Source organism: Amblyomma americanum, chromosome 1, assembly GCF_052857255.1.
Source record: "Amblyomma americanum isolate KBUSLIRL-KWMA chromosome 1, ASM5285725v1, whole genome shotgun sequence".
In the NCBI taxonomy this organism is placed as follows: domain Eukaryota; kingdom Metazoa; phylum Arthropoda; class Arachnida; order Ixodida; family Ixodidae; genus Amblyomma; species Amblyomma americanum.
In genome coordinates, this window is record NC_135497.1 from 11,960,798 (window position 1) to 11,973,248 (window position 12,451).

General features: G+C 48.8%; 1 non-coding gene across 1 annotated transcript; it reads right to left on the reverse strand.

Annotated features, from left to right (window-relative positions):
- Nucleotides 1-4,952: 4,952 nt before the first annotated feature.
- On the reverse strand, nt 4,953-5,115 carry LOC144116887 (U1 spliceosomal RNA). Its single transcript, XR_013312002.1, has one exon. It is a non-coding gene; the product is annotated as a U1 spliceosomal RNA (small nuclear RNA).
- Nucleotides 5,116-12,451: the final 7,336 nt, after the last annotated feature.

The window sequence follows — 12,451 nt, forward strand, 5'->3', positions numbered from 1 at the left end:
CAATCCTTTTTGCTTTGCTATCCAGGTTAGTGATTCCAAATCTGCACATTGCTACAGGAGTGACGATCGTTTCTAGTGCTGATGCCCAGCCCACTGTGTGTTCAGCGTTTCCTTTCTTGCGTGATTGCATTATCAAAAGATCTGCTGTCTTGTGGTGGTGTTGAAACAAATCCGGGCCGATTGAGAAACATGTGCTACCGGAATTGCTAGAAGGCCAGAGCAAGATTAACTCAACAAGGGGGGAAGGGGGGGGGGGGGGTGGCCTGCAGGCATCTCAAAAGATAACTGAGAATAACTTTCCGGTTTCACTGAGCGAATTGATGGTATTGAGAAACAGTTGTCGGGGCCTAAATGTCTTAGCCACGAAGATAAAAGACATGGAATCGGCAACATCGGAGCATCAGGAGCAGCTTAATACAGTTAAACCAGACAGACGATTTAGAAAGCAGGGGCAGGAGAAATGACCTGATCGTTTACGGAATAAAACCGCTTAGCGAGGAGACTAGCGAAGAACTGGAAAAGAAGCTAATTGTTGATGTTTTTTTCTGGAACAAGGTTTAACAGTGAGTGGTGTCGAAAGATGCCACAGGGTGGGTAAAAAGGAATTAAATGAGGCGCTACCAGTCGTTTTGAAACTCCTCGACTTCTGTGGAAAAAACTTTCAATATTACGTTCATGCTATCAACTCAAAAAGACTAAAATCAATCAAAATCCAAACACCAAAAAGCTCGAAATCATTAGATGAAGACTTTTCTAAACGAGCAAGAGAAATATGGAAACAACAGTGGAAAAGCTCCGAAGAAGAGGGGAGAGGGCGCCAAGCCTTAAAGCTAATCTACGATAAGCTAAGTATTAATAACGTACTGTATGGTTGGGATGAAACAAGAGCTCCTCGCTTAGGCTTAGAAAGAAATCAAACTGACCCCGGAATAATAGATCTCAGACCCTGAAAGTACTAAATGTTAATTGCAGAAGTGTCATAAACAAGGCAACTGAGTTGGAGGCTCTTTTGCTTTTGCATGACCCTGAAAAAGCAGCTTTGACAGAAACTTTACTTAACAATACAGTATTTGACACTGAGTTCGTTACCACTGGCTACAGTTCGTACCAAAAATATCTTGATGGTAGAAGTGGAGATGTCAGCATTCTGTTTAAATCATCCCTGCGAATTTTATCAATGCCTGATGTACCCACTATAGAGTGCATTTTTTTTTGCACAACGTACTATGGAAACATTAGATATATTATTGGAGCAATCTACAGACCCCCCAACTCTACCGTTGCCGTATTAGACGAACTGAAACAATATTTGTGCACAAAAGTTAAACCCGATCATCGTATTATACTGTCAGGATATTTTAATTTGCTTGAAGTAGACTGGTCAAATTTTTCAGCTAAAAGCATGACCCCGAATGTGAAGTTATGTTGGATATTGCTTTTGCCTTCGACTGTTTGCAAATTGTAAAAGAAAAAAATACCAAATTTCCGGACAATTCTCAACCAATGTTTGACCTCTTACATATTAGCGGATCAATTACTGCCAAAACAAATAGCGAGATAGTAGATGGAATATCGGACGACAAAGTTGTACTGCTTACTACTGCCGACACCACTTTAGATAAGACGTAAGTATTCATCCTGTCGAAACTTTTCTCGAGCTTTTGTCGAGATACATTATGGTGGTGGCGGTAGTGGTTTTTTATTAAAATAACAGTATAAAGTAAGGAAAAGATTTTTGCTAACCCCGGCATCTGCCACCGATACTGAAGCACCTGAGCTGGGGCAGACACATTATAAGTATCTCGGATTCTTGATCACTAATGACTTCACTATAAGTATCTCGGATTCTTGATCACTAATGACTTCACTTGAACTAAGCACATTGACTACATAATGGCTAATTTTAATCGCAAGTTGTTCTTTCTGGAGAGACCTTTGAGACTTTCTCCTCCTTTTGTACGACTGCTCACATACAAAAATGTAACTCTGCCGATACTAGACCGTGCATGCCTCATTTGGGACACTTTCACTAAAACTTACATTAATATGATAGAAATGGTGCAACGAAAAGCATGTCGCTTCATTTATAATAGATTGGGACGTACGCCAGTGACAGAACTCTTCACTAAAGCGGACTTGTCCCATTAATGCAAAGAAACCGTGTGTCACGACTAAAATTGCCCTTTCAGTTTATTAACTATCAGGCAGATCTCACGAGAATAATTTCTTTCTCGTCTGTTTACGCCACTAGCCAAAGACATAGCCGCACAGTAACGTCATTTACCGCGTAATAACCGTTTTAAATATTCTTTCCATCCACGGACACTAATTGACCGGAATCTCCTAACCAATGACCACGTTTAAAAATCATCTACGTCAACATTTCTTTCCAGTATTGTTTAAAAATCTGTCGTGTATGCTTATTTTCCAAAATTATCAACCTACCTTATTCTACTTTGTTCTTGTGCTCATTGTCTGTGTAATTACGTTGTGTTTACTTATCTGTATGCCACCCTGCTAAAATCCCCAGTGGGAATTGGAGTATAAGCAAAAGAAATATGCATAACAAAGAAATGTTATAAGTGCAGGCCACATGTATGCATGCAGTGCGTGCCAGAAGTAAAGCTGGAGTGATATTCTAGGGCCCACCTGGTAACTGTCTCGGTTTTGTCTCACGTATTAGCTCAAACAGTTCACACACACGTACCCGCACACACACACAACAGTATACGCGTCTAGCCTCTCGGCCAATAGAGCCTTGAGTGCCTGTCTTGTATGCTTATTACTCAGTAATATCGCCAGAAGTTGCAGACTATAAAATATAACTCGAATTGTAAAATGACGGTTAGTGAAGGTGAGGGTGAGGGAGGGCCAACGATGTGAGGGTGAGGGCGAGGGAGGGCCAGCAAATTTTTCGAAGTGAGGGTGAGCGAGGGCCAGATAACACTTCAAAATAAGGGCGAGGGTGAGGGAGGGCCATGGATTGAAAAGTGAGGGTGAGGGAGGAAAAGTAAAAATGAGGGCATTTGCCCACCTCTGATTGCTGCAGTGCCGCATGTCAGCCACAACGCTGTCAGCGCTAATGCATTCAGGCCACATCTCTCTCTCACCACCACCACATGTATCAAAGCACGAATGAGGGGTCCGCATATCCAGGGAGCCAGTTATGCGCCCTTCCTTTTCTCAAAGCCATCGCCGTCTATAACATTGCCAACGCCAACGCCAATGAACACAGTGAACGCCCACATCTTTCGCTTTGTAGGTTTGTCATCGATGTTGTGTTCTCGTACGCCAGCACGCTTTCTATAGCGGCGTTGGCGTTCTTGTTTTTGAACCGCATCCTCTTGCGAGACCATGATGTTATCTACGATGGGCTTGGACGCGTGCTGGCGTTCGACTGCACGTTTAACGCACTTCGCCTGAGAATTCTTTGCATCTATGCACCTGCGCATTCTAAATTGGTAAACTCATTCTTTGAAGATCTAGATGTGTATTTTCTTGGAGGACGTAACGTTGTGACGTTGGACGATTTCAACTGCGTGCTCGATACGGTCGCTGATGTGCAGGGCCCTGGTAGGTGTAGGCCAGGCTGCAATGCGCGCGAGTTGCGCCGCCTAGTCAACCAGTTTATGCTCACAGACGCTTATGAGGTCCTGTATGGCGGCGTCTTTGTGTGGGCTTGGCGTCGCGGGTTATCGTCGAGCAGGTTAGACAGGGCGTATGTACCGACGGGCCTTTCAAGGACAGTGTGTTACTAACGTAATGACGCTGCCATCCTCGCCGGTATACGTATCAGACCATCGCCCATTTCTTCTGTCACTCGGGGTTCCGGCGCCTGCAGTGTCTCCTCAGAGACCATGCCGTTTGGAGGTTCGTATCCTTCACGACGCCAGCACGAGAGAAATGCTAAAACGGGCATTGCCTTTTAACGCGACAACTTTAAGGAGCTCGTGTCGCAGAAAAGCCGGTGTCGTCGGCGTCTTTGGCCGTGAGCGAAAAATGGCGCATCTCGGTGTACACCTGAACCGCACCGTAAGGAAAGGGATTTTCCTTACGGCGCGGTAAGGGTGTCCAGCGAGAATTGAGGCAGGCGTCATTTCCTTTCCTTAAAACCAATTTTCGTTTCAATTTCCTTCCCTTACGGCCCGGCTCGGAAGTCTACCGAGATATGCGAGACAGGCGTCCTTTCCTTAAAAAATTTTACTTTCATTTTCCTTGCTTTACGGGGCGGTTCGGGTGTCCATCATGATATGTTTCCTTTCCATAAATTGTCCGGGCAAGGGGTCGCACCGAAGGACGATGGCGTTCCGAGGACTCCTTGGCAATGCTGCAACACGCTGTCGCGTCCTACTCTTAAAGGCCAAGCTTAAGCGTCCTCCAAGTTTTTTGTCTTGGAGGATGTCTCTATTTTGCGCCGAGTGCGCCAGCCACCGCCGGCCCGAACAGACTGGTTCGGCTCCGGCGAGGCACGCGTTGTAACGTCATGTGCCTCCTCGGAGCACCGCCACGGCGAAATCGCAAGTTCGCGGCCAGCAAAGCTTTCGCCTTAAAACCTTGTGCACGATGGGATTCAAACCACCATCCTTCCGCTCCGCAGCCGATCGTGCTAACGACTACGCTACTTCCTGCCAACGCGCATGTAGTTCTCCTTGTCTAGGACGCTGGAGAGTGTTTGCAGAAAGGCGTCGAATGAGATGGATGCCTTCCAAATGCCCTCCAGTGTCACCAGCACTTAAGACTCACAAACAATTGTGTACTTAACATCTTAACCACACATCAGTGACACAAGTAGCAACACCGCGCTAAAGGTTTTCGCCTCACCGGACTTTAGGTAAACAAAGTGCCCCCTGAATTTTTGTTTTCTCACGTTCCCGTCGACACACGAACCACGCCGTAATGGATGGGAGGAGTATACCAATGTGTGGTAGCATTCTGATTTTGGAATTTCATAAAGGGGGCTGGCGCGTACGCCGAGCCCCGACTACCAAAAATTACATGCCCCATCTACTCCACTTAGGAGTAGTGGCGTGCTTCAGCCTTCCGCAGTGCAATGGCAGGCCTCGGCACGGAGCCCCGACCATGTTGATCGCCGGTGACTCAGCACCAGGTAAGTATGCGAAAGATCGACTGAAATCGGACGTCATTCGATTCATACATCTGTTCAGTACCAGCGGCCAATACACTTTTGACCGAGTTCTTTTTTCCGCATTGGGCGCAATTTTGTTAAAAAAGCTACAGCGGAACGGGGAGGTACCCCAGACAGGAAGGAGTAACTGAAGTTAACCTAATAAATGATTTTAACAACAAGAAACATAATAAATTATGTGTTAGATGTGTTCGTACTTTGCAACGAAATCGAGTTGCACGTGGGGCAGCGACCATGTAATTCGCAGCTATTTGTCTTATTTTTTAATTTGATTTCTGGCGAAATGAAATGCCGCGGTATCTGTCTCACGTATCGACGGACACCTGAACCGCGCCGTAAGGAAAGGGATAAAGAAGGGAGTGAAAGAAGAAAGGAAGAGAGAGGTGCCATAGTGCAGGGCTCCGGAATAATTTCGGAGAGAAGGGCTAACGAGGGCCTTGCGTTTTTCGGTTGTTGGGGCCGCGCATGGTGACTGGGACCGTCTGAAGGAGCAGTGGCGTCGCCATTGCGCCGCTTCTGGCCGAGCCCTTAGGGCTCGCCTCTCAGGTGTGGTGCGCGTGGTGACGGCGAAGCTGCGTACACCTCAGCGCACCCCGTCGCCATCGTTGATTATGTGCGCATGGAACGAGGAGCTTTCGGAGCGTCTACAGCGTCTTTTACGATCGTCCTCTTTGACAGCGGCTGCATGGCGTTGTCGACGCAGTCCAACTGCTCATCCTGAGGTGCTTCGGTTTGCGTGCCAGGAGCACTTGTGCCCTCAAGGTGCCCCTGCGTTTACATCTTCCGCAAGGGCTGTGGCCCAGCCAGTTGGCAAGAATTTCAGAGCGTTTTTCGTCCATTTCCGGGATATTGCTCAGTCGCTCCTTCTGGCTGATCGCGATGACATTTCCGCACACCCATTTTTTGCAGGCTTGCCGCAGGTTGCCGCTGAACTTAATGACGGCCTTAGGACTCCGCCAATAACAGGTGAAATCAAGGAGGCGTTAGATTCTATGAAACGAGGCTCAGTGCCTGGGCAAGGTGGTCTTCTTGTGGAGTTCTATTTACAATTCTTGCATATTGTAGGCCACGTTTTCTCAGATGTGTAAAAACTCTGCTTCACTCGGCATGTCTTTTCTGATTCATTTAAAAGAGGCATCATTGTCCTTATTCCTAAAAAGTCTCCTTTCTCGACATGTCCGGCAGATTGGCGCCTTATCACCCTACATGATTTAGATTACAGAGTATTAGCGAAATTACTCGTTCGCCGTCTACGGGCTTTCCTCCAGTCCCTCATTTCCTGCAACCAGGTTTGCTCCATCCCGGGTCGTGAAATACATAGTTTATCTTCTGTGACGCGAGATATCCTTGAGTACACTATACGGCGGCGCGCACAGGGTCTTCTTGTTTCCCTCGATCAAGAGAAGGCGTTTGACTTTTTAGAGCATTAGTATATTTACGGTACACTGGATGCTTTCGGTTTCCCATCTTATTTTGTGCTTCTCATTAAAGAAATGTACAGAGACATTTCAAGCACTTTGCTCCTCGATGGGCGAGAAAGGACCGCATTGATGTTGGCCGCGGCGTCCGTAAAGGTTGTCCACTCTTCCCCCTTTTGTTTGTGTTAGCATTGGAGCCTTTCCTCTTTGCAGTCAATCACCACTCTCTTTAATATTAGAGTTCTGGCTTTTCCAGGCAGTGAGGCAGTACGTGTCACCGCTTATGCAGATGACATCACACTCTATTTAACTGATGAACGCAGCCTGCTCGAAGCTTTAAACGTTTTTCGTGAGTACGCCTCTTTGTCGAGGACTGCTCTTAATTACTCGAAGAGTCGTTACTTTTTTGTTGGCTCTCCTCAGACACGTATTACCTGTGCGATAGCTTTGCAGTGGTGCGCGCAGATGCGCATTTTAGGCGTGACCTACGACTGTGCTTTAATATGGGATGGTATATCGACTTCGGTCGTAGAGGGCATTACAGCTCGTGTGTGGAGGGCGTAGACATTTGATCTGCCTCTGCTTGAGAGGCGCTACCTGGTTCAGTCGGTCGTGCTGGGTGCCTTCCGCTACCTTTGCCACATTGTTAAACCACCCCTGCGCGTCATAAGGCTGGTGCAGACTACGGTTTTTTCTTTTCTTTTTTGGTCGGGCGAAACTGAGCTTGTGGCTCGTGCTGTTCTTGGACAACCACGGGAGAGAGAAGGTTTTGCCTTTTCAACTTTGTCCATCACGTCCTCGTTGTTAGCTTTGAAGTGCATTCTGCGTATCCTGCCGGGGGACGCGTCTCTAGCGCGAACCCTGATGCGGTACTTTTTGGGCCCTTCTTTGCGCTTTTTGAATCCCTCCGCACCTGTTAATCATGGACCTCAATCAGAGCAGCCTACCGCTTTCTATTCTACGTTAGTGGCCTTTTTCAGACATATAAGCGCAGTAGCACCTGATTTCAACATCGTTGCCTACCGTGTGGTGGACATTAGACACTTTTAGTTGGGGCGTACGCAGTAAGCTTGCGGTACGCATCTCTTACTGTGTTGCGTACGCGCTGTGAATAGCATAAACACGACACTTTTAGTTGGCCGTGCCGTAGCGTCCCTCACTCGAACGCGTAAACGGTAGCGTCATCTAGTGAAAAGATGTCAAAGCACATCAACACTCAGTTGAAGAAATATTCATACGTTATTACTGATAACTAGGGTGAGTGAATTGCGAGCCTTTTTGGTCCAAGAATAAAACTATGCAAACCGAAGAAAATGTGAGAACTGAGTAAAAGCTAGAAAACTGCTTCGCCAGGTGTCGTTGCTACGAGGAAAACACACCGCATTTAGTTACGCCTAGGATCTTGAAAATTGCCAAATTATCTGAAAAACAGGGTCTAGTTATCGGCTATACCGGTACGTGTGGGCGAGAGTAGGCGAAATAAAAGCGAACCGCAACCATTTGAGCGAGATATTGCGTAAGAGAATCCAGCGGCGACATGTATTTATTCCGAAGCTACAGAAGCGGGCGAGATGGTCGCCGGAATGCCCTCTACGCAGCACGTAGCGTTCCACGTTGAGTACGCTACGCTATGCTTTTTACAGCGGGCGGGCTACCGCAATGCGCGGCTAGAAACATAACTTGTTAAACATTCGCTAAGTTTTCTTGATAAACGCGAGAAAGCGCCGGACATGACGGCACTGGCGCTCACAGCTAGCGTCGCTCTTCCGTGTCTACAAGCAAATGGAATAGCGCGGCCGGGCTCGTCCCTTGCGTTTGTTTAGTGTTATCGTTCAAGTTTCGTGGTGCACATGCACACGTGTTGAAAGCAAGCACGTCCGGAAGGTTTCTCACGCCTAAGTGCTGCAATCAACTTATTTTTTCCGAGCACTAAATTTCGCGAAGCGAATGTGTGCCAGCTTCCTAGCGCTGACAGGCCGGTAAGTTGCTCACCCTAATTTCGGAAAAAACGCCTCGTTTTCGAAGCAGGAAAAAATGCCCCCAAACGAGTGACATCAAACGTCCAGTTAATCCCCTGGACTTGAGCATCCGCCTCAAGGGGGGGGGGGGGGGGGGGGGGGGGGGCTCCCGGCTATCCACCGGTTTCCCCTAAGCCTGGTGCTGCCCGAGAAATACGTTACTGCTTTGATACACATGTTTCGTGTACCTACGAGTACGTGCGGGTAAACAGAGGTAACACATGTTAAATGTATGGTGAACGCCTCGCACCTATACCCCATTGATGTGGAAGGCCCACTCGGTTTTACTCTTGATATAGGGCACAGGACCACAGTTAGGCTACATTGTACGCTACAGCGATTCCACCGATCGGCATGGAAGTGTCTAAACAACGAACAGATTCCGGTAATTCATCCCACCGCTGGTGCTGCGACAAATGTAATGGCTGTCATTGTGTACCTTCAGGGCTCCCCAGTCGAGTGGTGATCGGTGCCACAATCACCCTTGAAGATGACAATGGCCTTACAGAACAGTGGCAGAGCCACAATAATTTAACTCAGAGACTCAGGCGGAGCAACTGCCGACAGCCGACCACCACCCACACACCGCCGGCATCGATAAAAAAAATTATGGTGGCGGCAAAGAAGCGGGCGAAGGCAAAGGCGTCTCTGCATCGTTCGGCGCTTCAGCGAAGTCACCGGCAGAACGGCTTTGTGGTGTGCCTTTTCTTAGCGTGACCTGCATCTACATGATCATAATGTAATCTAGTGCTGCAACATACTTCATGCTTACATCTATTCTCAGTCAAGAAAGAGTCCAATAAAGAGGGCTATTATTTTCTCAAGTGGGCTCATTGTTCGGGTAAAATTCCGCTTGGGGTCTTTTTTTTTCCTAATGGGCGATTTCTCAGGGGACTTCTTTTCTGGGGGCGTAATTTCCGAGGACGAATCATCAGGGGACATTTTTTCCTACACCCGGCTCACTTAAACTGAACCTACCTAAGCAGGAACTCATTATACAGTACACACAAAAAAGAAAACATATTGAGGGCTGGTGCCTCCTGAAGAGGGAAATTTTGGAAACCACAGCCTCGCCGGTGCTGAACGTAGATTTTGTGGCTAACGCCCTCACTCACGCGGCCAGAACAGAACATTATGCCCACAAAATCCGACAAAATCTCAGAAGCCTTTTCAGCTCTTCGTTCGGCTCTAAAAAATTCACGGAAAGGAGGGAGATGAAATGAACCTGCAGACGGAGAGAAAAGAAAGGGATAAAATATCGCCCATGTCTGCGAGCATCGAACCGTAAGACGCGAGGAGAGCAGTTTTAGAAAAGGCGGTGCAGCTTCTTCTGGAAGATTCTCACGAAAATTAAGCCCCTTACAGATAGCAGCTCGAGAAAGATGCAGCAGGTGCCTCCCATCGAGGCAGTCCGGCCTATGGCATCCACCGATTCTCGTGATGTCGAGGTTAATCCCCTTGGTCTGATAGCGTGACATCTCGGGTAGAGGCAGTTGAAAGGGGATTAACCGCGGCTGCATCGGATTAACGGCGATGTCACGAAAACCGGTGGCGCCACTGGCTGAGGGGCCTCCTTTGAGGGGCACCTGTCCCTTTGTTCTTGAGTTGTGTCTGACTACAGTTATATTTTTGTGCCTTGTTTATGCTTATTTCTGTAATGCGCACGTGTTAGCGCTAAATGGTAATTTAAAAGAATTTTATCGCGTGCGTGGTGGTATTCCATGCTGCTCCCTGCTACGTGCTGCATGAGCAATTGACACAAGGCCCACCCCCCTACGGCTCCTGCGCGCCCTGGCCTGCTGCCTCGGAGGTACAGCGAGAGATCGTCGGCATTGCGGGAAAGCGGAGCACACCACTCTGTGCTGTGCAGCAGCTGGCCAGAGCCGTCATACACGAGGAGCTCCAGGACCATCTCCTCGTGTACACCGACGGCTCAGTGGCCCGCGACAGCTGCTCCCTTGCTGCGACGGCCACCATCCCCGCCCTGCAACTGCACAGCCAGCAACACGCAGCCTTCCTGGGCTCCTCCACCACGGCAGAGTTGATGGGGATCCGGCTCGGGTTGGACCTGCTGCTCACCCTCGGCCCTCCGCCGCCCAGGAGTGCTCTGCTGTGCGACTCCCGCGCCGCCCTCAGCCGCCTGCAATCTAACGGCCGCGGTACCCCACTAGTGCGGGAAATTCGCTCGAGCATCGAGCGCCTCGCGCGGTTGTGCCGTGCGTGCACAGTGGGTGCCCGGTCACTGCGGCATCGCCGGCAACGAAGAAGCTGACGACCTCGCGACCGCTGCACACCAACTACCTGCCAGCGATCTGCCTCTTGCGCTGGAGGACGTGCGTGCGGCTACCCACGACCATCTCCGAAAGCAGCACCCCGACCCACGCATCGCGGGAGGTGAGCGCATCGACAGTGTCACTGGCTGTCGCGCACTTACACGGTCACAACGTGCAATGATCCTCCGCGCGCGCATTGGCTGCGTGTGGCCCGGGGAACGACGGGTGCGTCACGGAATCGCGACGAGTGATGTGTTTGACGGATGCGGTGCAGTGGAAACACTAGAACACCTGCTCCTTCGCTGTGCCGTGTTCGCCGATGCTCGTCGCGATATGCTCGCGTCCTATAGGGCGCAAGGCATACTACCAGACTCCATCAAGACACTTTTGTGGCCGCAGGGCAGTGCGCGCACTCGTGAGCGAACTTTGGTGAGCCTCTGTGCATTCCTCGAACACACGTGCTTGACGTCCCGTCTGTTCTCCGTCAGGTAGTTACACGCAGTGACCGAACGCTCCGCGAGTTCTACCTTGAACGATTAATAACTGGACGCCCCACTCCAGTTGTAACCATCACAGTGCTGTGCGCGTGTGTGATTTAATTCCTCTAAAATGAACTAATCACGCGCACAACCTGGACACATTTCTTATTGTGTAAATAGTTTGTACATATTACTTCTCCCCCTATCCTCTCTTCCTGTCCCCTCACCTCTTTCATTTCATTTCTCCATTCTGCCTGCTATCCTTTATTTCCGCTGCCCCAGCTCAGGTGCTTTAGTATCGATGGCAGATGCCGGGGCTAGCAAAAATCTTTTCCTTCCTTTTAGTATTATTTTTAATAAAACCACTACCACCACCCTGTGCACCAGTCTTAAGAAGAGCGGGACTTGCGCTGTGCTGTCCTAGATTGTCATAAAGAACGAAAGAATGTCTCTGGGATAAGTTCTGTATGCGCGCACCCCGTAGTCATGTAAGTTATGTTTCTGTCATATCCTCCGCGGGCATTATGAGAATGTCCGAAAACCATTGCGTAAAATTTGAATGGCGCAAAGGAACAAACACCGGAAGACACAGAAAGAGCGCCTAAGGCACTCTTTGTGTCTCCGTGTTTTTTTTGTGTTTGTTCCTTTGCGCCATTCAAATTTTATGATGAACCAACTAGCCCTACAGCAAGTACTTCTGCAACCGTTGCGGGCCGTGTATGTTGCAAATCTAGTGCTCCAAGAAGCGTTGAAATTTCGTACCGGGAACTGCCGTCCAACGTAAACGTTCAGAATGTGTTGCTACGCAGAATGTGTTGCTACGGCAAGGCAGAAACAAGCCAAGCCAAAGGATGCAGAGCTGCACTGCTGTTATGTGCTCACTTGCATTCAAAGATGAAGACTGCCGTAGTAGCAGTGGTTAATTGTTGAAATAATAATAAAAGGGAAGGAAAAGATTTTTGCTAGGCCCGGCATCTACCATCGCTACGGAAGCACGTGAGCTGGGGCAGTGGAAATAGAGATAACAGGCAGACAGGAAAAATGAAATGAAAGAGGTGAGGAAACAGGCAGAGAGGATAGGGGGGGGGGGGGGGGAGAGGTACTATACACATGTATT